Consider the following 24,732-nt stretch of genomic DNA (forward strand, 5'->3'; position numbering starts at 1 on the left):
TAATTTCCCAAATAAAGCTGCCCATTTTATATCTCCAAACATTGATGGCTTAAGCAAGTTTCCTCCAATATATCTACCTCAAAAAAGACACCTTTTTTTAAAAAAAGCTAGCTTCATTTCTCCATTTTCCTCACTATCCTCTCATCAATTTCTCACCATGCCATTTCAATTGTGTTTCCTAAATACATCCGAATTTGCCCTGAGGCACCATTTCTATTGTTGTAATTATTGTTCTGCCATTGCCATCTCCAACTAAAACAACTGAAAGTCTCACTCTTCTCTCCCTGCTTCCATTTTATCTCACCACAGTCCATTTCTCATTGTTACAAATATAATTCACTTTAAAAATATGAGTTGAGTCATGTTATTTCCTTATATGCAAAGGTTCCAAGAGTTCCTATTGCTATGTGAGGGAAAATTTATTCCTGTCAGATTATTTTTGTCTTATAATATATCAATATACCCCTCTACTACATCTCAGTATGCAATAGTCACACTGGCTTCTTTTTACTCCTTATTTCTGCCAAATTCCTTCCAGCTTCAGAATCTTTCATTTGTCATTCTCACTTCTTACATTTCTTTCCACTGGCTATCTATTCACATACATAACTTATTTATAAAATTCAGGTCTAACAAATGAAAGAAAGACAAAAGAGAGAAATAAAAAGAGAAAGAAAAGAAGAAAGAAAGAAAGAAAGAGAAAGAAAGAAAGAAAGAAAGAAAGAAAGAAAGGAGGGAGGGAGGGAGGGAGGGAGGGAGGGAGGGAGGGAGGGAGGGAGGGAGGAAGGAAAGAAGGAAGGAAGGAAGGAAGGAAGGAAGGAAGGAAGGAAGGAAGGAAGGAAGGAAGGAAGGAAAATTTCCCTGACCCAATCAAAATAGAATCCTTTGTCTCTAATTACTGTAGCTGTATATTTTCTTTTCTATACAAATATTCACCATACCTCCTCAGGAACAAAAGCAAATGTTGGGTGAACGGCTCTATTCTCTCATTCAGGCCATGCACCCTACTCTTGCTGGTAAAATCACTGGCATGTTGTTGGAGATTGATAATTCAGAACTTCTTCATATGCTTGAGTCTCCGGAGTCTCTTCGTTCTAAAGTTGATGAAGCTGTAGCTGTACTACAAGGCCACCAAGCAAAAGAGACTGCCCAGAAAGCCATAAACAGTGTCACTGGTATTCCAACTGTTTAAAATTCATCAGGAACCACAAAAGGAAACTCGTGCTTCACCAAAGAAAAATATCTAAACATCTAAAAACTTCAATATTACAAAAAAAGTTGCAAAATATAAAATAAATAAAAAAAAGGAAAGGAAACTTTGAACCTTATGTACCGAGCAAATGCCAGGTCTAGCAAACTGCTAGGTCTAGATTACTTCTGATTTAAAAGCAACAACAAAAAAAATTTAAAAAAATAATAAAATATAAAAACAAATCAATGTTTTATAGACCCTGGGAAAAAGAATTTTTAGCAACGTACAAAAATTTAAAGCATTCCTTTCTTTAATTTTGTAATTCTTTACTGTGGGATAGCTCAGAATGTCAAATAGTTCTGTTTTAAATAACAGAATTGATTACTGAGCAAGGAAATGTAATTTGGATTATAAAATTCTTACTTTAATAAAAATTACATAGTGAACAAAAAATATTCACCATATATATGTATATATATTCACTCTCTCTCTATATATATATTCTCAGTATTTTTTAAATATGGTAACACCTACAAGGGTGATTAGAGGTCACCCCAAAAGCCTCTATCCCACTCGGAAAGACTGGCAAGCTACCGAGAGTATTCTGCCCGCACGGAAGAGCCTGGCAAGCTATCCGCTGTGTATTCGATATGCCAAAACCAGTAACTACAACTGGTCTCATTCACCTGACCCTGAAGCCTTCACCGACATGGCAGCACTGAGAAGGATGAGAAAGGAGAGGCTGACAAAATCTCAAGGCCGACCTAGGCTGCCACAACGAAGGAAGACAAAAATGATTGTCTGTACTTTCAAAGCACTTACGCTAGCATCAGATGCATCCATCGAGGACCTGATGGTACAAGCGCGAATGATCAAGTACTACATCATTGGTCTGACTGAGACAAGAAGGCACGAATCTCACCATGCCGTTTTCGACACTGGAGAAGAATTGTTCCTCGGAACATGCGATAAAAGAGGTGTTGGAGGCGTCGGTGTCCTTGTCAACACAAACTTGGCCAAAAGCATTGATTCATTCGAATGCCTAACAACCCGAATCGGACGTTTACATTTGAATAGATGTGGCTCACTGCCTGCAGTTTCTATCTTCGTTGTCTACGCACCAACATCTCATTATGATGAAAGAGAAATCGAGAAGTTCTACATGGAGCTAGAGAAGTTCTATAAAGAAGACCACACCTTCTACAAGATCATTGTGGGTGATTTTAATGCCAAGATAGGACCGAGAAGATCAGCTGAAGAACTTCACATCGGGACCCATGGCCTAGAATGGAACGAACAGGGTGAGAGACTGTCTGAGTTCATCATGTCGACCAAGACCATTCATGGTAACTCACAGTTCCAGAAGGCAGAATCTAAACGATGGACATGGGAGTCTCCCGGTGGACGATTCCACAACGAAATAGACCACATCATATTCAATCGACGGTTTTGCCTGACTGATGTCGCTGTTGTCCCAAAATTTCAAACGGGATCGGACCACCGTCTCCTTCGTGCAAAATTCTACTTCACAGAGCGGGGAGAAAGGGCTGCAAAGTTCAAAACGAGAACTCCCAGAATGACCACCAACTGGGAACTCTTTGGTACTATTGCGGCAACATGGGAAGATGCCATTGTTGACAACATTGACGAGGAATATGATCGACTGGTTCAGCATCTCCATGAATGTGCGAGGAACGTCAAGAGAGAGATAGCCACAAAAAATCGCCTATCTTTGAAAACTCTTGAGCTAATTCGCCAGCGTGGTTTGGCGCATGCCTCAGGCAACCGCAAGCTAACGTCCGAGCTCACAAAGCAGTGCAGAGATGCGATCAAGGAAGACCTCAAAGAGAGAAGAGCAGAAGTACTGGTAGATGCGGCAGAAGCCGGGAAAAGTATTCGTAACGCCTGCCTGTCCTTCGCCAACTATAAGACCAAGATGACTGCCCTCCGACGTCCTGATGGATCCATCACATCCTCCAGAACGGCAATGGAGAAGATTATCTATGACTTCTACTCAAATCTCTTCGATAGCCATGTCCACTTGCCGACATACCAAATTCCACAGGATGGATATGTCGTTCCCAACGTTCTCCCTTCCGAAATCCGACACGCCATTTCGTCGGTAAAGAAACAAACAGCACCAGGCCCAGACAAGGTCAGATCTGAACACCTGAAGAACCTGCCGTCAGTACTCATCAATACACTGCCTCGGCTCTTCACTCGCTACCTGTCTGAATGCAAGGTTCCGTCCCAATGGAAAACCAGCAGGACCGTACTACTGTTCAAGAAGGGAGACATCCATGACATTGGCAACTATTGCCCGATCTGCCTATTGTCTGTCATCTACAAGTTGTTCACTCGAGTCATCCTAAATAGGATTGGCAGAACACTAGATGAAGGACAACCATGCGAGCAAGCAGGGTTCCGCAAAGGATTCAGCACCATCGACCATATCCACACGATAACCAAGCTCATTGAGGTTTCTCGGGAGTTCAAGATGCCGCTCTGTTTAACGTTCATTGATTTAAAGAAGGCCTTTGATTCTGTTGAGACGGAAGCGGTCATGGAAGCCCTAGCCAATCAGGGCATTCAAGCCCAATACATCAGGATCCTCCATGAACTCTATTGTGGATTCACTACCAGGATCTCACCATTCTACAAAGAAGTGATCATTGATGTCAAGAGAGGGGTGCGGCAGGGTGATACCATTTCACCGAAACTCTTCAGTGCCACCCTCGAGAACATCATGCGACGACTGGAATGGAAAGGAATGGGAGTGAAGATAGATGGTCGGCAATTACACCACCTCCGCTTTGCTGATGACATTGTTTTAATAACACCAAACATCAGCCAAGCGGCACAAATGCTGGCCGACTTTGACCGTGAGTGTGGAAAGGTAGGACTACAGCTGAATCTTACGAAGACAATGTTTATGAGAAACAGCCTTGTTCCTGACGCCCCATTCGCTCTCAATGGAATGACCATCTCCGAATGCGACAGCTATGTGTACCTAGGTCGAGAAGTCAACATGACAAATGATCTGGCACCTGAGCTGCGCAGGAGGAAGAGAGCGGCTTGGAACGCCTTCAAGAACGTTGAAGAAATAGCTAAGAGGACGAAGAACCTCCGGCTCCGGGCACATCTCTTTGATTCCACTGTTCTTCCTGCATTAACATATGCCTCAGAGACCTGGGCCCTACGCAAACAGGATGAGAATGCTATTCAGGTCTCCCAAAGAAGAATAGAAAGAGCTATGCTTGGAATATCACGTTTCACTCAAATGAGAGAACGAATCCGGAGTTCTGACATCCGTCGACGATCAAGGATCAGGGACGCTGTCTCATTTGCCAAGGTGTCGAAAATCAGATGGGCTGGTCACGTAATGAGATTTAAAGACGACCGTTGGACTAGAGCTGTTACTGATTGGATTCCACGGGATGTCAAAAGACCGCGTGGCTGCCCACCTACCAGATGGTCAGACTTCTTCGTCAAGATCATGAACGATCGGTTTGAGGCCCTTCATGTTCCTGGAGCGAACAGATGCCATTGGGCTACACTAGCTCGCAACAGGGACAAATGGAGACGTTTCTGGCGCCCGCTCGAGCAAATCGACGACTAACGGGAAGTTAAGTGATTAAGTGATTAAGTGATTCTCAGTATATATCTGTATTGTTTTATGTGTTTGTTTTCTAGCTAGTCCATCTTAGGTTATTAAATTGTAATTTTTTTAAACCAGGGCAGGACTTTATATGTCTCATTCACCATTTTGTTTCTACTCTAAAAAAGAAATCTTAAACAAAATATTTTATCTGGTAAATATATTTGCATAAAATAATGAATGAGTGAATGAGCTGTCACAGAGCCAATCTGGAAAGCTGTGTTCAATACTATGCATCATCATCTTCAGTATCAAAAGAAGAGCTACAGGACGAGAAAGATAATTTTAATGAGCTATTCAAAATGACAAAGAACTCCTCAAATCTAGTTTGTACCAAACCAGGCTCAATAAATACCACTTTGGCATATGATGATGATGAGTAAACAGTAAAAATGGTTCCGAGTGTCTAGATGAAACTTAGCTAAAAATATTAAAGTACTGACTGCAGCAGTCACAGTGCTGAATGTTTCATCTTTGTTCTGTACTTTAATACAACATTCTGAAATGTACATTGTCATCGCTATTTTATAAATAACCATGTCATCAGGTAAGAATTTGCCTAAAATTTCATTAATAGAAGTCTTAGATGAGAGATTATTTACACAAGACCTATATTCTGTTCAATACACATACCTTTTATCTTTTATTTTCTAGTTCTAAGTTAGTGCTTTTAATGCTAAGAATTAAGTTATGACTTCAAAAGAGATCTTGGTTAGCCTATTTTTTACCTCTTAAGGAACATCCATAAAAAGAAAGAGTAGGACAAAGAAGGACGGACTAACCAATTTTTGGTTCACGAAGGTAAATTGTCACTCAGTGCCACAGAGTGAGTCAGTGGGAAGTGTTAAGATTCTATCTAAGATGTATTGTTAACTGTTGTTCAAACCACACTTGGTGGTGCTTAACGCCATGGTCATTCCAGGTAGCTGTGGCCATGAAGCACTAAAGAGCAAAAGCAGGAATTTATACATGCAATTTCTTTTAAGCCAAATTCCCTAGAAATACTTCCTCATCTAATATAATATCCTCTAATTGTTTGCTGATATAAACTACAACTATATAGCTAAATCACAATCACGATCACGATCATCCTGTTGTTCGGCGATTTCCTCGAGCAGGCACCAGTCATGTCTCCTTCTTCCTAGCCCTGAGATTTTAAAAGAGCCTTTTTCAAAGCTCTTTCAGGATTAGGAGAATGAGCCCCATCAGTGTTACTGGTATTTGGCATATTGAATACAACATAGGAAGTTTGCCAGACTCTGCTGTGTAGCCTGCCAGGTTCTCCAAAGGGAAAATAAGATAATAAGATGTCACGAGGCCGCGAATGTGGCCGCGCACTACTGGGAGCTGGGTTTTATAGTCTCTGTGTCTTGGCCGTTGATGGAACCAACCTGGCGCTAGCGGCAGCTGGTGGGTGTGACGCCTACCTACTGGAAGATGGGGGGTCTGGTTGGAGAAGGCCCAGTCCCAATCTGAGGAGGCTTGGAAACCTCAGCCTTGGGACCCACATGCCTGGGTTCCTCTGCCAGTTCTTTCATGCATGAGGCCCATCCGGATGTGTGGAGAGTGGTCCCAGCATGGCCGTGGCTGGCTCCGGAGGTCCTCAGCTGCTGGGGCTCTGCTCAGGACGGGGGGTGGTTGGGGAGAGAAACTCAACCCTCCCCACTCCAAGGGGCCCCGGTGAGGACAGCCAGGCACAGGGGCAGTAGTTATAGCTAAATAACAATGGGAAACAATGTTAGATTTTCACTGGCCTACAGGAAACAAAATCAAAATAGAATCAAAATTGGAGAAAAAAAAGATAACAATAGCTCTTGAATATAAACATTCAAAGATCAGAGAGCTTGTAATCACGGGACAGTTACTCAGAACAATGATGAGTCCACAATTTATTCTTTTCACAACATATTCATAAATAAGCTTTCGTATTTGAACCCTACCCCACTCTCCCAAGCAATTACACTTTCAGACTAGTGCATAAGTATTTGTCACCCAGAGTAGCAGGCTGGGCACATGCTTTGCACTCCCTAGCACCACATGGTACCCTGAATATTGCTCAGTCACTGAATACTTCTGAGTGCAACCCAAACACAAAACAAGCAAACAGAAAATGGATTTTGACAAGGGAGCACTCTTAGAGACTAAGCTTACCCTGATTTCCACAAGGCAGAAATAACAGGAAAAACATTAATTAACAGCAAAAACATTAATTAGTTAATTCATTCGTTAAGAAAAAACTGAGGGAAAAAAACAGACCTCTTTTGGATTTTTTTTGTGCATGTACCTTAAATATTAGTTTTTCCGTTATATATTCTCAAGTACCATAATATTCTTAGCACTAAGGGTGTCTGGAAGCCTTAACAAAGTTCCATCTACCTCGGTTTCTGCCAAGTCATGTCAAATTTGAAAAGACTATCTATCACCCTCTGAATCTCAAAGTTGTCTCAGATTTAGAAAGTCATTATGTTTCTATTTCTCATAACTGAATCCAAACTATGGAGCATTGCATGAAGGATCAGTATCTCTTTCTCTCGTGCAAAAATCTAACTCCTAGAATGGCTTAACCCATGAACCATATCCAGCAGAAAAGTTCTGTTCATAATAATAAGCTAGCCAACTTAGACCCTCTCCAAGAAGTGATTGAATGAGAGGAATACAGAGCTAGTTTTCATTTACTAGGGAAATTGGGTGAAGAGGCATATTACAAAAGATGGAGTAGAGCAGAATAAGGGACTTACTAGTGACTATTGTTCTCAAAATGGATGAGTCGAATTGCTATGAAATACCACGAATGGTTATATCACTTTCTGCTTTTCTAACTCATTTTATGAGACCTCCTATGCATTACAGAAGGAAGCTTCATTTCTTTGTACTATGGTCTTTCCCTCAATTGTTCAGTAATGCTAGGAGTTTAACCCAAGGAACAAAAATTTAATCTTCTTCTGACATCGGGCTTATAGGATTTCATAAGCTGTCCTTCCATTTTTGCCATTGCTTCTTTTTTAATAATCATGTTGCTGTCTGCAAATGTGTTTTATCTGCAAATGTGTCTTTGGGGCTGACGCGATAGCACAGCGGGGAGGCATTTGCCTTGCACACGGCTGACCGGGGTTCTATTCCTCCGCCCCTCTTGGAAAGTCCGGCAAGCTACCCACCGAGAGTATCTTACATGCATGGCAAAGCCTGGCAAGCTACCCGTGATGTATTCAATATGCCAAAAACAGAAACAATACAAGTCTCACAATTTGTTGTGAGACGTTACTGGTGCCTGCTCGAGCAGATCGATGAAGAACGGGAGGACAGTGCTACAGTGCGAAATGTGTCTTCTAGCTGTCAAGATAGTCACAGAACCACTTTAGAGATTGAAAATACATCTCTCAGTAACCACTCATATATTCACCAACTGTTCTCATAGTATAGTACCCAAACTAGGCTTTAAAAGGACCTCATGCTTCATGTGCTGTATCACCACCACCAAGATCTCACTTCTTCCACAAAACAGTCTCTTCTAAAGAATGAACCACTATGCACTATTTATTTCTTACAGAAAAAATTATTTCAGAAGTCCTGTGGCTATTCCCTGTCCACTGGTTTATGGCCATGGCCATTCGGAGTCAGTCTGCTTGTCTCTGTACTAGGAATTTCAGGGAGGGATATTTAGGATCTTTATTGATCGCTTTTTTTTTTTTTCAAAAAAAAGTTTCAGGTCTTCATTTAAAAGCAGGTGCAATTTTTTTCCAAGAAAATTATTCCTAAACAGGGATATTTGAAAGAAGTCCTAACGAATAATAGTTCTTATGCTCCCTTAATCTCTGGACAGCACCAAACGTGATGGCCTCTCAGTATCTGTGTTGCAAACCATAATGCCCAAAAGCTGAGAGAGAGTAAGAAAGAAAGAGGATGCGGTAAAGGCAGGGGGTGGGGTGGGAAGGTGGTGGTGGGAGGGATACTGGGGACATTGGTGGTGTAAAATATGCACGGGTGGAAGGATGATCATTGTAGTAAACTCAATCATGAAAGTTTTGTAACTGCATCACGTGGTGATTCAATTAAAAAAAGAAATCTCTGGACAGAAGCTGGATCCTAGCCTACCTCAACACAAGTGCAGGGTCATTGATGTCTGTGTTTTGCCCTGCTTGAGGACATTTTGACTCCACAAGAGACAAGTTAAGTATCTGGCACTTTAACCTATTTCTTGGAGAAGGTATTCAATTTCTACTGGTATCCTATTTACATATCTGTAAAAGAGATACTTTAAGTCTAAACTTTCTAGTAACTCAGGTTCTTGACAGGAATAAATTGAAAACAAGCAAGAAGTTTTTAATTCTTTTTTCAAAATGGTTCAACATATAAATGGGATAAAAAATAAACCTATGGATTTTTTTCCTCCTAAATACATTAGAAAATGAATCATTTTCTTTTCCTAGCACTGAAGTCTTGATTACTTTGCTTCTATTACTTATAATTATTTTATCTATTCTTGTTTAATCCTGAATCTATTGATGTATTAAGCTACTGTACTTTTGTATAGGCATTACCAATCAACAAAAATATGACTTTTCATAATCATTTTTATTTTTGTATTTTGAGGAGACTGGTGGCCACAACCAGCTGTGTTCAGGGTTCAGGGTTCAATGACTAGGGATCACTCCTGGTGGTGTTCAGGGGAACTTAAGCTCTGGGAATTTAATCAGAGTCAACCACAGGGAAGGCAAGTATTTTAACCATATATAATTTAGCTCAAATATACTCATTTTTATAGTCATAATATAATTTTAAAGCATTTTATAGTTTTTAATATCATTACATAAGTGGCTTTGTAAATTGTACTATTGTCCTTAATGATCTTAATAAGTGATATTTAAAAAAAATCCTTCAGAAAACATGTAGCATAAAATTCTTGATACCTGACTTTCTAGTATATTGGTAGCATAACTCTTAGATATAATGAATTAGCATTATAGATATATGAATTAGCATAGCAAATAGATATATGAATTAGAATTAACTTGGGCTGATTATTGTTTTTCTTATATTACATTCCTTTGTTAAGCATTATTTTTTTCCCTCAGCTATTAACTATGCTCAAAGTTTAACCTAAATTAGTTTACAGTTAAAATTGTAACTTATTTTACTTGTCTATTACAATATTTTTCTAAAATTCTTTTTATGTTTTATTTAATAATAATATAACACCACATATATTCATTACAAAAATTTCTTTGGACTTTCAAAGCATGTTTTCAGAATTTCTTAAAAATTGACTTTATGAAATCGTGTTAAATTATTTTATTTATGTAGTTGGCATATTGAAATGAAATACTACAAATGTAGTATATTTAATTTAACAGCTAAAAATATAAATACCTAACTTTAGACTTAATGATAAAAACTACTGCTAAAAATATTATTACATACATGCACGAGATAACCTTGATATAAAAATAAATATTTAACGTAGAATAAATATCCTTAGAAAAGAAAACATAATAATTCTGTAAACCAATAGCAACAAATACATCTAAATACTGAGGTAGTTCTAAAAGGGAAGAAAACACCTCAGCATCTTATATTGATCTAGTTATTCCAGGATTACCTTCACAAATTTAGGAACAATAATTAAAGGGTAACTCAAATATGACCCTCTCTCCCTATTTTATTTGAACTGAGAGTTTTAATGATATATTTTATTTTTTACAACTATTAATTTGTAGAACTAAATGGGAAAATCTAGAGGATATATTAAAGAAGATTCAAATAATTCAAACCTTCCTTTCAGAAAGAAAAAAAAGAGACATCCATATGTCAATTTGAAAGAACACTAAAGGCATTGTGATACGAAGCAGAATTATCACTGCTATTAATTGCACAGGCATATTAAAAGGACCCCAGAAAGTGACCTCTTTTAAAACAGAGAATGTATGTAGAAAATGTCTTAATCTTCCATTCTGGACTTCGATAAATGTCAACTATATCTAAAACCTCAATTAACCATCGGGAAGAAAAGCTGTCCAAATCTAATTCTGTTTTTGACAAGGCGTTTATTCTGAAACCAGCAGAGGGAGAAAAGTGGGTTAGCGTAGAAGGAACTGAGTGTCGCTGGGGTCATAGCCACATGGGGAGCTTCCCATGTGCAGAACACTGATTAGAAGCATGGTGAATAAAAATGAACATGTTTAGGGTTGTTGACTGAGCTATAGGAAAGTTGGGGCTGTGCAGTTTGGTTGACCTTGGAATTGAGATTGATAACAAAAACAACAACCAAAAGAATGATTTTCATTTCTAGTAATGTCAGGCAACATGAAGAGAATCAAAGAGAAAAAAAGAAAAAACACTTTATCCTGAAAAAATTGTATAAGCAACTGCCAAGATGAAGGGGGAGTTTTTATACTCTAAACATTTATTTACCTTTGTCATCTTGAAAAAATTGAATAATGTGACAGTTTTGATATCAAAGTACTAGGACAACTAAAGTTAACAAGTAGCCATCTACTTATTTAGTCACTTAACAGGTACTTATTTTTGCTTTCAGACACAAGGAAATGCACTAGAACAATTTAATACAGAAAATTATAAATTGTACATCCTTCACCTGAGGAAGCTGCAAATAATAACATAGCTATAGGCTACTCTAGTACAAAATTTTTAACTATATAAGGAGTTCAGCATTATTCATGTATTAACTTAACAGTTTAGCACTGTACTGGCCAGAAGAGAAGTAATTAGTCATATGTGGCTATTCAAATGCAATTTTAATTCATTAAAATTAATAAAATTTAAATATGCCCCACTTAGCATTATTTTGGGCTGGAGTGATAGCACAGCCAATAGGGCGTTTGCCTTGCAAGCGGCCAACAAGGCCGACCGGAGTTCGATTCCTCCGCCCCTCTCAGAGAGCCCGTCAAGCTACAGAGAGTATCTCGCCCGCACGGCAAAGCCTGGCAAGCTACCCGTGATGTATTCAGTATGCCAAACACAGTAACAAGTGTCACTATGGAGACGTTACTGGGCCCGCTCAAGCAAATCAATGAACAATGGGAGGACAGTGACAGTGAAGCATTATTTAAAGTTCCCAATAACTATATGTAATTACTATTTACTATATTTGACATTGTGAAGAAGTTTATTGAAAAGTATTTAAAATATTTCTTCAAATTACAATAATCTGCTAATACCACTTCGTTGTGTTTTCATAAGTGAAAAGAACAGTAGAATTTTCAACACATGCAAAAAGTTCACTTAAAAGGAAAATTAATGTTTATGAACACACAGTTTGAATATTATTGCTGGTTGATTTCAAATACCATACTGTGTACTACAGTCTTAGTCATAAAATTGAAAGACTATTCTCTGTGCAGTATGTATGAGCTTGAGTGAGTTCACTTATTTATATATCTATCTACATATTTAGGGTTTGGGCCACACCCACTTATGCTCAGGGCTTATTCCTGGCTCTCTGTGCAAGGATAAATCCTGAAAGTGCTAAAGAGATAGAAATAGAGATGGCCTTTCTCTGGTACTACTTCTCTTATCTCTGAATACACTCTATTGTACTTGAAAATAATTGTCTTCTCTTAAGTTATTGCATCAGTAATCTAAAAGATTTTATGTGTTAATATTTTTCACATACCCACATATTACTTATAAAACTATTGGAATAAAAATCCCATCAATATACTTAAATCATATTGGAGGTCATACTCCAGAATATAAATATCTATAAATGTTAAAATTGTTAATTTTTTGTGAAATCATTTTTGCCACTTAGATTATTAATGAAGCAAAGTCGACTGAAATGTATAACTTTATTTTGTACTTATATCCTTTATATTGTACTTATATCTGGAAGAGAACAACGCAGAGTCTCCTGCCTCCCGCACCTGGCTGTCCTTACCGGGGCCCTTGGAGTGGGGGGGGGGGCAGGTTGAGTTTCCCTTTCCGCCCTGAGCAGAGCCCCAGCAGCTAAAGACCTCCGAGACTCAGCCACAGTCATGCTGAGACCACTCTCCACATGCCACGCTAATACGAGCCTCATGCATGAAGGAACTGGCAGAGGAACCCAGGTGTGTGGGACCTGGGTCTGAGATCTCCAAGCCTGCTCGGTTTGGGACTGGGCGGGCCTCCTCCACCCAGATCCCGCATCTTCCAGTAGCTAGACAGTTACACCCACCAACTGTCGTGTAACTCCATCAATGGCCAAGATCCAAAGTCTATAAAACCAAGCTCCCGGAAGCTTGAGGCCGCATTTGTGGCCATGAGACCTCTTATTGTCTCACTGTCAAAGAATCTGGCAGGCTACCGAGAGTATACTGCCCGCATATATTCCTGACTGGGACCATCTGTAAAGGTAATTAGAAGCTGCCCCCAAAGCCTACATCCCTCTTGGAGAGCTACCGAGAGTATCCTGACTGCACAGCAGAGCCTGGCAAGCTACCCGTGCGGTACTTGATATGCCAAAATTAGTAACAATGATGGTCCTCATTTCCCTGACTCTGAAAGAGCCCCCAATATGCCATTGGGCTACACTAGCACGTGACAGGGACAAATGGAGACATTACTGGCTCCCACTCAAGCAAATCAATGAACAATGGGATGATAGTGATAGTGATAGTGTTTTAAGAAAGTGAATCCAGAATGCAGTATGAATGAGAGGAGGAAGCATTCTAATCTAGAAAAGGCAGTTAGAATACAGAGCCAATCGTTCCTTGAATGAGTGCAGTAGCGACTCATCTGAAGAAGTAACAATAAGAATATAGAGAAGACAAAGTTTTTATATATAAAAGATACTATTACTTGCTATATAATATAGCAGGAAGATGAAGAAAAAAAGAGGTAAAAGGAAATACCAAAGGTACCAAGTACAGGTAGAGATACAACAATCCAGAGTGCAAAGCAGATGTCTGGAAGGAATGATGATGGGCTTCATTTCAGAAATAATGATTTGAAGTTATTGTAATAACTTTAGGTTGAGGTACTCAAAAAAACAGTGATAAAAGGTTATTTAGTTCTTCAAAAACAGCTGACTTACACATTTATAATTAGTCTCAGACTATTGATTTCTAAAACCATGAAGCTATGATACCAAATGAACTTATCTTTGGAAAGAGAGAAAAGGATTCTTAAGCTATCTCTTTGAAGGTAAAGGATGAAACTGCCACAGTCACTGAGATTGATAAAGCTTGAGATAAAATTAAAAGTAATTTAGAGTTCCATAAAGGAATAGACAAGCAACGTTATTAAGTGCTGACGGTGGGAATTGAGAGAAGACACTGGGTTTAATGTAGTATTTACAGGTAATCCTAGAACAAAAAGATTCATTTAAGCCAGAATTAATGCTCAAGTTTGACTTGATTTTCATACACTGAAATTTACTCATTGTGATAAGTTTAGCTGCAAAAAGAATAGAGGAAAGTATGTTATTTTGAGGAAAAGTCCTTGCCCCTTAGGGAAATGCTTCATTCTTGTTTTGTTTCATATTTTTTTATATTATAGGCTCTGCAGATTGCAGGTGGGGGTTGGGGGGGGGGAGGTTGATTCCAAACAAAACTCAGAAGACCTGGCGATCCTACCAGTAAATCTCTGCCAACTCTCCCACTATTCAATGCAATGCCTGAGTCAGGGTATTTCGAGGCTCCAGCCCTGCAATGCTGAGGATTACTAGGCCACACCTGGTGGTACTTGAGCCTCCAGGGTAATAACACCCAGTGGTATTAGGTAGGGGTACTCCAGGGATGTAACCCATAGTGCTCAGGAAACCATATGGTTCTAGGATCAAACTGGGGTCAATCACATGCAAAGCATGTACCTTAACCCTGGCACTATCTTTCCAATATATGAAAGTATTTTGAGGCTAAGGAAAAGAAAGCAACTGTAAATCAAAGGGTGACTGAAAATTAAAACATAGAATATATTTTAAGGGAATAGAAATTTCAACTTGTAGGGCTGGAGCAAGAAAACATTTTAAAAAATCAACTTTCAGGGCTGGAGCGATAGCACAGCAGGGAGGGCATTTGCCTTATACCTTGCCAACCCAGGTTCAATCCTCAGCATCCCATATAGCTCCCTGAGCTTTACCAGGAGTAATTCCCGAGACAGAGCCAGATGAAACCCTGGAGCATCACTGGGTATGACCCCAAAAGCCAATACGTAAAAAAAAAAAAATTAAAATTCAACTTTCAAGAAGGAGGGGAACCAGAGACATAGTACAGTGGTAGTGTGCTTGCCTTCCATTCAGCCAACATGGATTTATTCCCTGGAATCATATATGGTCCTCTGAGGACTACCAGAAGTTAACCCTGAATACAAAGCTAGGAGTAAATTGTGAGCAGCGCTAGGTATGGTCCAAAATTGAAAACTAAAATTCCCTTTGGAAAGAAATAAAGCAAGGAGCTACAGAGAGTTAGACTGAAAATAATCATTTTAGGTAACCAAGATAAACATGTCTAGTATCTTTTTTTATACAAAACATATTTGCTGAGCACTTTTGAAAAGCCCCATATAGACACTATGCTAGAAGCTGGTATTAGAGAATGAATAAAAAAGGAAAGATACCAAATTTCTAGAGAATGAGAAAAAATATCATAAGGGGAAAAGAAAAGGATAAAGTCAGACTGTCATAAATACCAATATTAATAAATAGGGAATGTAGAGAGATAAAAATTAATCAAGATAAAAAATCTCTGTTAATAATCCAACCAATTTTAAATGGTGAAATAAAATTGGAGAAAATTAAATTAGAGAAAGTTAAAGAGTAACTGAGTGTATCTTTTTGGTCAGCAAGGAGAAACAGGAAAGCATCTCTGATTTGGGCTAAGGAGTTGAATGTGGTACCTGAACATGGTACCTGAATGCCACACCTGAGTATGGTCCTCTACTGTGAGAAAACCAGTGGAAAACATAGTTCAGATTAACACTAGTTCAGATTAAGGAAATAAAAAGCATAAATACTAAAAACAAGAATGATTTTATCCTGGAGCAATAGAGAAAGGAAAGCCTGATTAAAGTGAAAAAGAAGCTATGTTTCCTTGAGTATACATCAGTGTCAAGTGTGAGTTTCTGATTCTGTAAAATATAAAAATTTTGGGAGAGATATTAAAAACAAACCAACCATATTGCACATAACTAGATACATATTAAATGGTGTCATTTCTTGCTCAGAAATGCTTCCAAAAGCCACTCATTGCTTAGGTTATCTCATCTTGTTCTTTTGTAAAAATTCCTGTATGCTGAATGACCTCCACATTCATGTCCATATCCAGAGTTTTTTGACTGAATACAAGAGTCTTTTGACAAGAGTCTTTTGACCGAATACTGATGTTCCTTTAAGCTATTCCACTTGAATATCTCAGAAGCATCTTTGAAAATTTTTATTTGCTAACATGTTTCTGTTGGCTGCTTTATTATATTGTATCTGAGTGTAGGATTCTCTGTTCTTGGGTGTGTTTCATGGTTTATATTAGAGAGAGAGAGAGAGAGAGAGAAAGAGAGAGGGAAAGGGAAGCAGAGAGGGAGGGCGGGAGGGAGGGAGGGAGGGAGGGATGGAAGGAGGGAAGCAGGGGGGGAGTGAGGGAGAGAGGAGAAAACTACCTGCCACAGAGACAGCTGAGGGGTGGTGTCAGGAGGGAAATTGGGGACATTGGTTGTGGGAAATTTATACTAATAAAGGAATGAGTGATGGAAAAAAAATAATAATAAATGTTTTTTTTAAAAAATCCCCAGACTATCCATTTAAAGCTCTATAAGAAAGTAGAAGAAAAAAATAATTCTTTCTTAATATTTCTTCTTTAAAAATTAATATCTTCAATGCAATCTCTATCAAAATTCCAGTTGGAGAGAAAAAGCAAGGTTGGAGCATGGCAGGGATGTGCATTCCTTGTATATATGAGATTCTAGGTTTGATTCTTGGCACTGAAAAAAAAGCTTTAACTTAAATTTTTTAATATAAACAGTACTTTATTTTATGGTGCATTTTAAATTATATAAAGAGGACTAGAGATAGTACAAATGTTGCCTAGCTACAGCCAACTCTGGTTTTATCAACAGAGTCACCTATGGTCTCTGAGCAACTCTAGGAGTCACTCTTGACCACAGAACCCAGGGTAATCCCTGAGCACCATTAGATGTAGTTCCCAAAGGAAAAAAAATTGAAATAAAAAAAATACATAACAGAAAAAATTTTACTTTAGTTCCTCTTGAATCCATGGATTACTTAAAAATAGACTGCTTAGGGGATGGAGTGATAGAACAGTGGGTAAGGTGCTTACTCTGCACACTGCAGACCCAGGTTCTATTCCCTGCATCCCATATGGCCCCCAGAGCATCACTAGGAGTGATTCCTGAATAAAGAACCCAGATTAACTTCTGAGCACTGTCGAGGGTGACCAAAAACTATACTGCTCAATTTCCAAACATACGAGGAATTTTGAGTTATTGTTAATACTTATTTTTAACTTAGAGAAAAAATTTCTTTGACTTTCAATTGTTCCCATAAATGTATTTATACTGTGCTCTATTACCCAAAATATGTTCTACTTTGCTATATGTTTCTTATACTTCTAAAAGAAGATGCATTAATTTGCTGTTGGATAGAAATAATTTTTTGGAGGGACCACATCTAGAGGGCTTACTCCCTACTCTGTGCTCAGTGATTACTCCTCATGGTAGTTGGGGAGCCATTTGGTGTCTGTGAGATCAAATCTGGAGTGACTGCATGCAGGACAAACTGTACAAGCTCTTCAACCTCCTAGGTATCAAATTTTATGCAAAAATAACATTAGCTAATGACATTTATTATTTATCTTCTCTGAATTTATGACAATTTGTTCTATCAATAACTGAGTGATAATATAATAGCACTGTAGCACTGACCTCCCGCTGTTCATCCATTTGCTCGAGCGGGCCCGGTAACGTCTCCATTGTGAGACTTGTTGTTACTATGTTTTGACATATCGAATACATCACAGGGAGCTTGCCAGGCTTTGCCCTATGGGTGGAAATACTCTCAGTAGCTTGCCAGGCTCTCTGAAAGGGGTGGAGGAATCGAACCCAGGTCAGCCAGGTTGACTGTGTCGGCCGCATATAAGGCAAATGCCCTACCCACTGTGCTATTGCTCCAGCCCCAATAATATAATATTCAACTATAATTGTCTACTATTTGTCTACTATTCCTAGCAGTTCTTTATGAATTTTCTTCAAATGTTTTGAACTTGTGTTTTGATGTAGTGCTTTATACAATCACCAGAATATGGGAACAACCCAAATTCCAATGATAAATGAATGTAAAAGAATTTGTGTTATACATACACAATGAAATTGTGCAGTTCGATCTGGTGGGTATCATATTTAGCAACCAAGTAACAGAATAAACACCAGATGGTCATAAACACGTGTGAAATATAGAGACACAAAACAAGAGAATAGACAATATGGAACACACCTTTCACCTTGTATTACAAAGTCAATTACCAAGGAGCAGGGGGAATTGTGAGGGGAAATGAAGATAAGACTAGAAGTGACATAAGAGCAGTGAAGATATAGGGCATTTTGGTGCTGGTGTAACGCAGTAACTATGTTACATTGATACCAAAATATTTAACACTATTTTAACCATCTTAGATAAATTATAATAAAATAAAATGTAATTCATTCATTCATTTTTAAAAGGCACTGTTCCCTTTGGACTGGAGTGACCACACCATTATGTCCTTATTTAATCTTCATTTAATTACTTCTTTTGAAGATCCATTACTAAGTGCATCTACTTTGGGAAAAAGGACATCAGCTATGAATTTGTATAAGGAAAAAACACAGATATTTATTCCATAGCACATGCTCTATGACTTTAAAAATCCCTGTCTTTCACTCACATTTTTGGGTTTTTCCTCCAGCAAATTATGAAATTGCCTGGACTTCAAGTACATGTTGTTTCCCTGCTATGAGGAGAGACTTATTCTGCCAAGTTTTTAAGGCTTCCATTTGCTACTTATTTTTAGCATCATTCCCGTGTTGGTCTCTTCTTGCCTACACAGAATTTAGATGCCCACTGAAGAATTAAGGAGAATTGAAGTTCCCATTTGGGGGTTCACCCTTTTTATGCTTTCTTGTCTTCAACACCCACTAGTAAATTTATAGTTGTTTTTTCTATTTTAGAATTCTGCCCTCTACTCTGACAAATAAATCTAATAAAGCGTTTATTTTCTACCACCCACACTCTCTAGAGAGTAAGAAATGTACCCACTAAAGTAATAATAAACTACAGCATTTCACCCGTTGCATCTCTGTCTTTTAAGAGCAGAGCTATTTCTTACTCTTTGCCTTTTCATCCCAGAAATGTCTACATATTTCATGCTTTACTGGGATTCACGGACTTGGGCAAAATTCACACTCAGCCTTCTGATTTTTAAGCATTATTGAGTATGCCCACTGCTAGACTATTTTTTTAACATATCTACATATGTTACTGTATATATTTTGAAGTATTTTTTAAGTAACAAAATGTACTTTCTTCCTGACATAGTAGTAAAATAGTAAACTCATCTCAAATTCTACCTGCCTCAGTCATATTTTTATATCAACATATTATTGAGCCCCCATTTTTGTAGTTGTTCTGCAGGAAGAGTTGTCTGAATTTGCTATACCACTGTTCCATAACCAATTTGACATGCAGATATAAATAAATATAAAGATGGAAGTAGAGATAAGAACAAGATAGGGGTAGGGTGCTACATATACAATACACATATATACAATACATTTTCCCCCTTCAACTAGAATAGAGTTACTCTGCATCATCGCTGCTCTGCCTAAATGCTGACCACATTTCTCTCATTCCCTTTCTCTCTGAAAATACTATAGTCATAATAGCTTTATCAGATCATCAATAAGCTGCCTAACAAGCAGTCTTTCCAATCTTCCTCCTTTTAAACAAAGCATAATTATCTTCTTTCTTTCATACAGTTTTCATATCTCAGCAAGGTAAAAAGCAGTGGATTACCTGACTCCCCAACATGTGTAGGAGTTGGGGGGAAATGTGAACTGATTATCTTTTGGGTGATTCAGCTCTCCTCATCAATAACTAGTTCTCGTTTGCTCATCTGGGAGAATTTGGTAGCATTTAAGGGCAGATTTAGAGGGCTTTTGTAAAAATTCTTCCCATTTCTACTCAGAAACATTTGAAAATCAGTTTCCTTGCCCTCTGAATTTGAAAATTAAAAAAATATATTGGGGGGGTCACACCCGGCAATGCACAAGGGTTACTCCTGGTTCATGCTCTCAGGAAAAACTCCTGACCATGCTCGGGGGACCATATGGGATGCTGGGAATTGAACCCGAGTCTGCGGAGTGCAAGGCAAATGCCCTACCCGCTGTGCTATTGCTCCAGGCCCTGCCTTTTGAATTTGAATGAGGAAGTTTTAATAGATAATGGCATCCATCCTAGAGCCATGAATTGAAATGATATTTGAGTAATACATACTTAAGGTCAACGATCACACATTCAGAAGAAAAAAGAATGGAAAGACTGGGTTCTGGATAGATAAAATGTATTTAGAAAGTCAATCTCATTCTCATAGTTCTTCTATTCCTCAGATACTTAAGGCGCAAGAGATAAAGAATCCCTAATTGTGAAGAGTAGGATTATCACCATGTGTTGAAATATTTTTTCATTTCAGACTCTGTGCTCTCTGTTCTGCATTAGCATGCACATCACATGGCAACTGGCCAATCCCACTTTCATATCCACACCTCCCCCCTGCAGAAAGGTAAAGGGACATTCCTGCTATAGTGAAGACATCTGCATGCAAGTAGCTGCTTTGCATCAAGACCTACTAACCTTGGCAATTAGTGTCTACTACTGAAGCTAATTTTGTTTTGTCTCTTATCTTGGCCAATTTTTCGCTGCATTGTGTTTTGAGTTTTTTTCTGTGCTTTATGTTTGTTTTTATATGACATCAATATTAAGATGTTCTGACAAAAGAGTTTAAACTTTTATTCAAGATTTTTAAAAAATGCTCTTAATAGACAGCATTCAAATAACATTGACCTTTGCACTTCCATTAAAGTAAGTTCATCAAAAAGCGTCACAACCACATTCAATTCTTAGAAATGTTCCTATTTCTTTTGGAAAAAAACATATTGATTATTGGTGTCTTAAAAAAAAAGTCAAGCCATAAATTAGGTCATTCCTTTTTCTTTTTGCTTGTTTGGTCACACCCAGGAATGCTCAGGGGTTACTCCTGGCTCTGCACTCAGGAATTACTCCTGGTTAGTGCTTGGGGGACCATATGAGATGCTGGCGGTTGAGCCCGGACAGCTGCATGCAAGGCAAACTCCCTACCCACTACTATCACTCCGGCCCCAAATCAGTTCATTTCTATAAGTAATACTGCTTTTTAGACCTCTTTCCTCAAATCTTAATTTGCTTGCTTGCTTCCTTTTAACTATTTAGCTCTCAATTCAAGAATAACCTATTCAGATAGTCTGCTTTTCTCAATTAATTTAGCTAAAGTAATCGCTCAATAAATATTTTTGGAAAATCCTCTATTTTATTTCTTCTTTCAATGTATCACAATTTGCTGTCATATTTTCATATTTTTCTTTTATGTAAATTAATTGAAGACAAACACTATCATTCATGCTGTATCCTCAATGCTGCATGCCTAGTAGAGCACCTAAGAACCTTCACACACAGAAATGTTTACTAACTGAAAAACAGAAATCAGTTAACTTTTACTGGGAATATCTAAAAAATTTTTTTTATAAATTATAAAGTTACAAAGCTCTTTATGATTGAGTTTCAAGTGGAAAATGAACTGGGGCCATTTTAATGGTGAAACTCATAAAAAGAAACACAAATTTATACTACAAAACTGAATTATTAATAAGAAAAATATCAATAATCTAGTCTGTATTGTTTTGTTTATAGCTATTTGCCCCTTTAACTCACTGGAAAATTTTACTTTCTAAAATATTAAATATGAATTTTTACAACAGAACAGTATCTTTCTGTAAAAAAATAGTTTTTTAAATAATTTTTATTAGTGAAACACCATGCGGCACAGTTGTAGACTTAGAAACTTTAGTGCTTGGGTTTTAGTTATATAATGATCAAGTACCCATCCCTCCACCAGTGCCCATTCTCCACCATCAATGATCCCAGTAACCCCCCCCCAGCCCAGCCTCTGTGGCAGGGTATCCACCCTTTTGCTCTCTCTTTCCATTAGGGTGTTGTGGTTTGCAATAGAGGTATTGAGTGGCCATCGTGTTCAGTCTATAATCTACTTTCAGCATATATCTCCCATCCCGAGCATGCTGTTCCCTTTACTTGGTGTTCCCTTCTCTATATAAGCTGCCTTTTCCCCCAGCATGTGCTGCAGGCTTCCAAAAAAACTCGGGTCGGCCATGTTGGCTGCGTGCAAGGCAAACGCCCTACTGCTGTGCTATTGCTCGTATATATTTAGTCTTAAGGTCATTTATCTCTCAAATTTCTGAAACAGATCTTTCTACTTGACACAAGAACCAAAAATCTTATAATTAGCCAATGACTGATATTTTTATTAAAAGCTAAGTGAATGGGATTTCTTCAGCTTTTTAAAATTAACATTAACTCATATTCTCAGAGCACAAAATAATTTCAATAACACACAAATTATCTATTACTGTAATATTCAATAGCATGAAAATAATTATTTCCATTTCTGAATGATAAAAAAATTGAATTTTATTGGTGTGAAGTGGTTACAATGACCTTTTTCAGACTTAGGGATCTGTTTTCTAAAGAGCTATTTAGAACAAAGTTAAAGGCCAGTTTACATAGTTTTCTAACTATTAAGAAATACAAATACAAGTATGAAATGTGAAATTCCCCTTAAAATTCTTGCTTTAGTTTTAAATAATCTCTAAAATTAAATTTAATTTTATTCTCTTTTTTATCTTAATTACAAATATAGAGCAATTATGCATAAAATAAAACTAATATGTTCTAAATCACTGTTCAAGCATGACTTTCCCATGAAAATACTAACTAGGCCCAGTCCTGTACAGAGATCAGAGATAGGACACATTCAGGGTAAACTGGATATGGAATTAAGCACTACTTTTACCATATCCTTCCACCATTCCTTGCCTCTGTTCCTATATCAATTACTATACCTCAATTTTATTTTATTTTATTTTATTTTATTTTAGGGTCACCCCTGGCAATACACGGGGGTTACTCCTGGCTCATGCACTCAGGAATTACTCCTGTCGGTGCTCAGAGGACCATATGGGATGCTGGGAATTGAACCCGGGTTGGCCGCGTGCAAGGCAAATGCCCTATCTGCTGTGCTATCACTCCAGCCCCTCTACCTCAATTTTACATATCTAGTATTTTAATCACAATTAAAATGCACTCTGAAGAAAAATAAGACATTATCATACCAGCAAATATTGAACTCTGCTTCTCCACATTGCTTCCTTTTCTATTTTCTCCTCTCTGTTAAAAATCTCTACTATTTTATATTGCAAATTTCAATCTTCCAGATTTTAAGGAGAAAAACTGAGACACAAGTTAACTTTATGAAAAATAAATTGACTAATTTGCAATGTTAATGATCTCCTAATTTAAAATATTTCCTCATTGCTTTTATTGGCTCCAATGATATATTTCCTCCCTACTTTGTCCCCCATTCTATCCCTTCAATATAATCATAATCTAATCATAATTTATTTGTCTTTTTAAATTATTTTTGGTTTGGGGTCACATCTAGCTTTTCTCAAGACTTAAGTGCTGGCTCTATTCTCAGAATCACTTCTGGCAGGGTACAGGGGACCATGTGGGGTGTCAGTGATGGAACCTGGGTTGACCGTGTACAAGGTAAGTGCTTCTATGGCTATATTAGCCCTCAGCCCCTTCTAATATTCTATAAGTTTAATATTCCACTCAAATTACCCTACATTACCAATTTTCTATTAGCATATAAATGTGATGAAAATACTATCATTGCTTGAAGAACTGCAGCATTTTATTTTCAGGTAGAAGACTGATTTACAAACCAAATTTTAAGATATTGATATCAAAACTTCAGTTTGATTTTATTTTAAAGAATGAATTCATCTTTTCTGATTTTCCATATAGATTGATTTTATGAGTTCCTTGCCTCATTTGGGTTTGCTGAACATGTTCTAGAACATGATGACAGCATGATATCTACCTACCACTGTGGCTTACCCATTATACAAACTGACTATACTGGAATGCCAACATTGCCTTACCACTGATACCCTAGGAAGCATTTTAATCATAGAATAGACCACGAGTATAAATCTATGGCCAGGCACAGGTCTGTGGGTCTAAGGGATCTCTAAGTACTAGAGTTTAAAATCCTCCAATGAGGAGCAAACTCTACAGTGCCTGAAACCAACACTAAACAAACATCAGAAAATAGAGAACATTGCCAACTTGGTGTAATGTCAAGACTGATTTTCACATTATAAGTTCATTGGGTACAGTGTGTTATCACTGGTGGCCCTTTTTTAAACTGAAATTGAAACCACTTTTTCCTTCAATTCTCATCAGAGAAATTATACAGCTAGCCAACTTCTTGAAAGAGGTTTCTGTCAAAATAATTTCAAAAATATGTTACGTTAATACAATGATATGATAGAAGATGGCATTGGAGAGTTAATACTGAGATTACTTGAAAAAAAATATTAAATCAACAGTCAAGAAATGCAGGGGTTCTGTGGGCTTTGATCCTTCACTGTTACTCATTCATTATAGCAAATTCCCCATTATTGTTGGAAACTTCAGGTGACTGAAGAGACCTGAAGTTCAGGTCACTTGACTCCTACTAGGTACTAAAGAATATTCTGGTACTGATAGAATGCATGCTACCCTCACAAA

The sequence above is a fragment of the Sorex fumeus genome, unplaced genomic scaffold (assembly GCF_029834395.1).
Source record: "Sorex fumeus unplaced genomic scaffold, SorFum_2.1 ptg000115l, whole genome shotgun sequence".
Lineage (NCBI taxonomy): Eukaryota > Metazoa > Chordata > Mammalia > Eulipotyphla > Soricidae > Sorex > Sorex fumeus.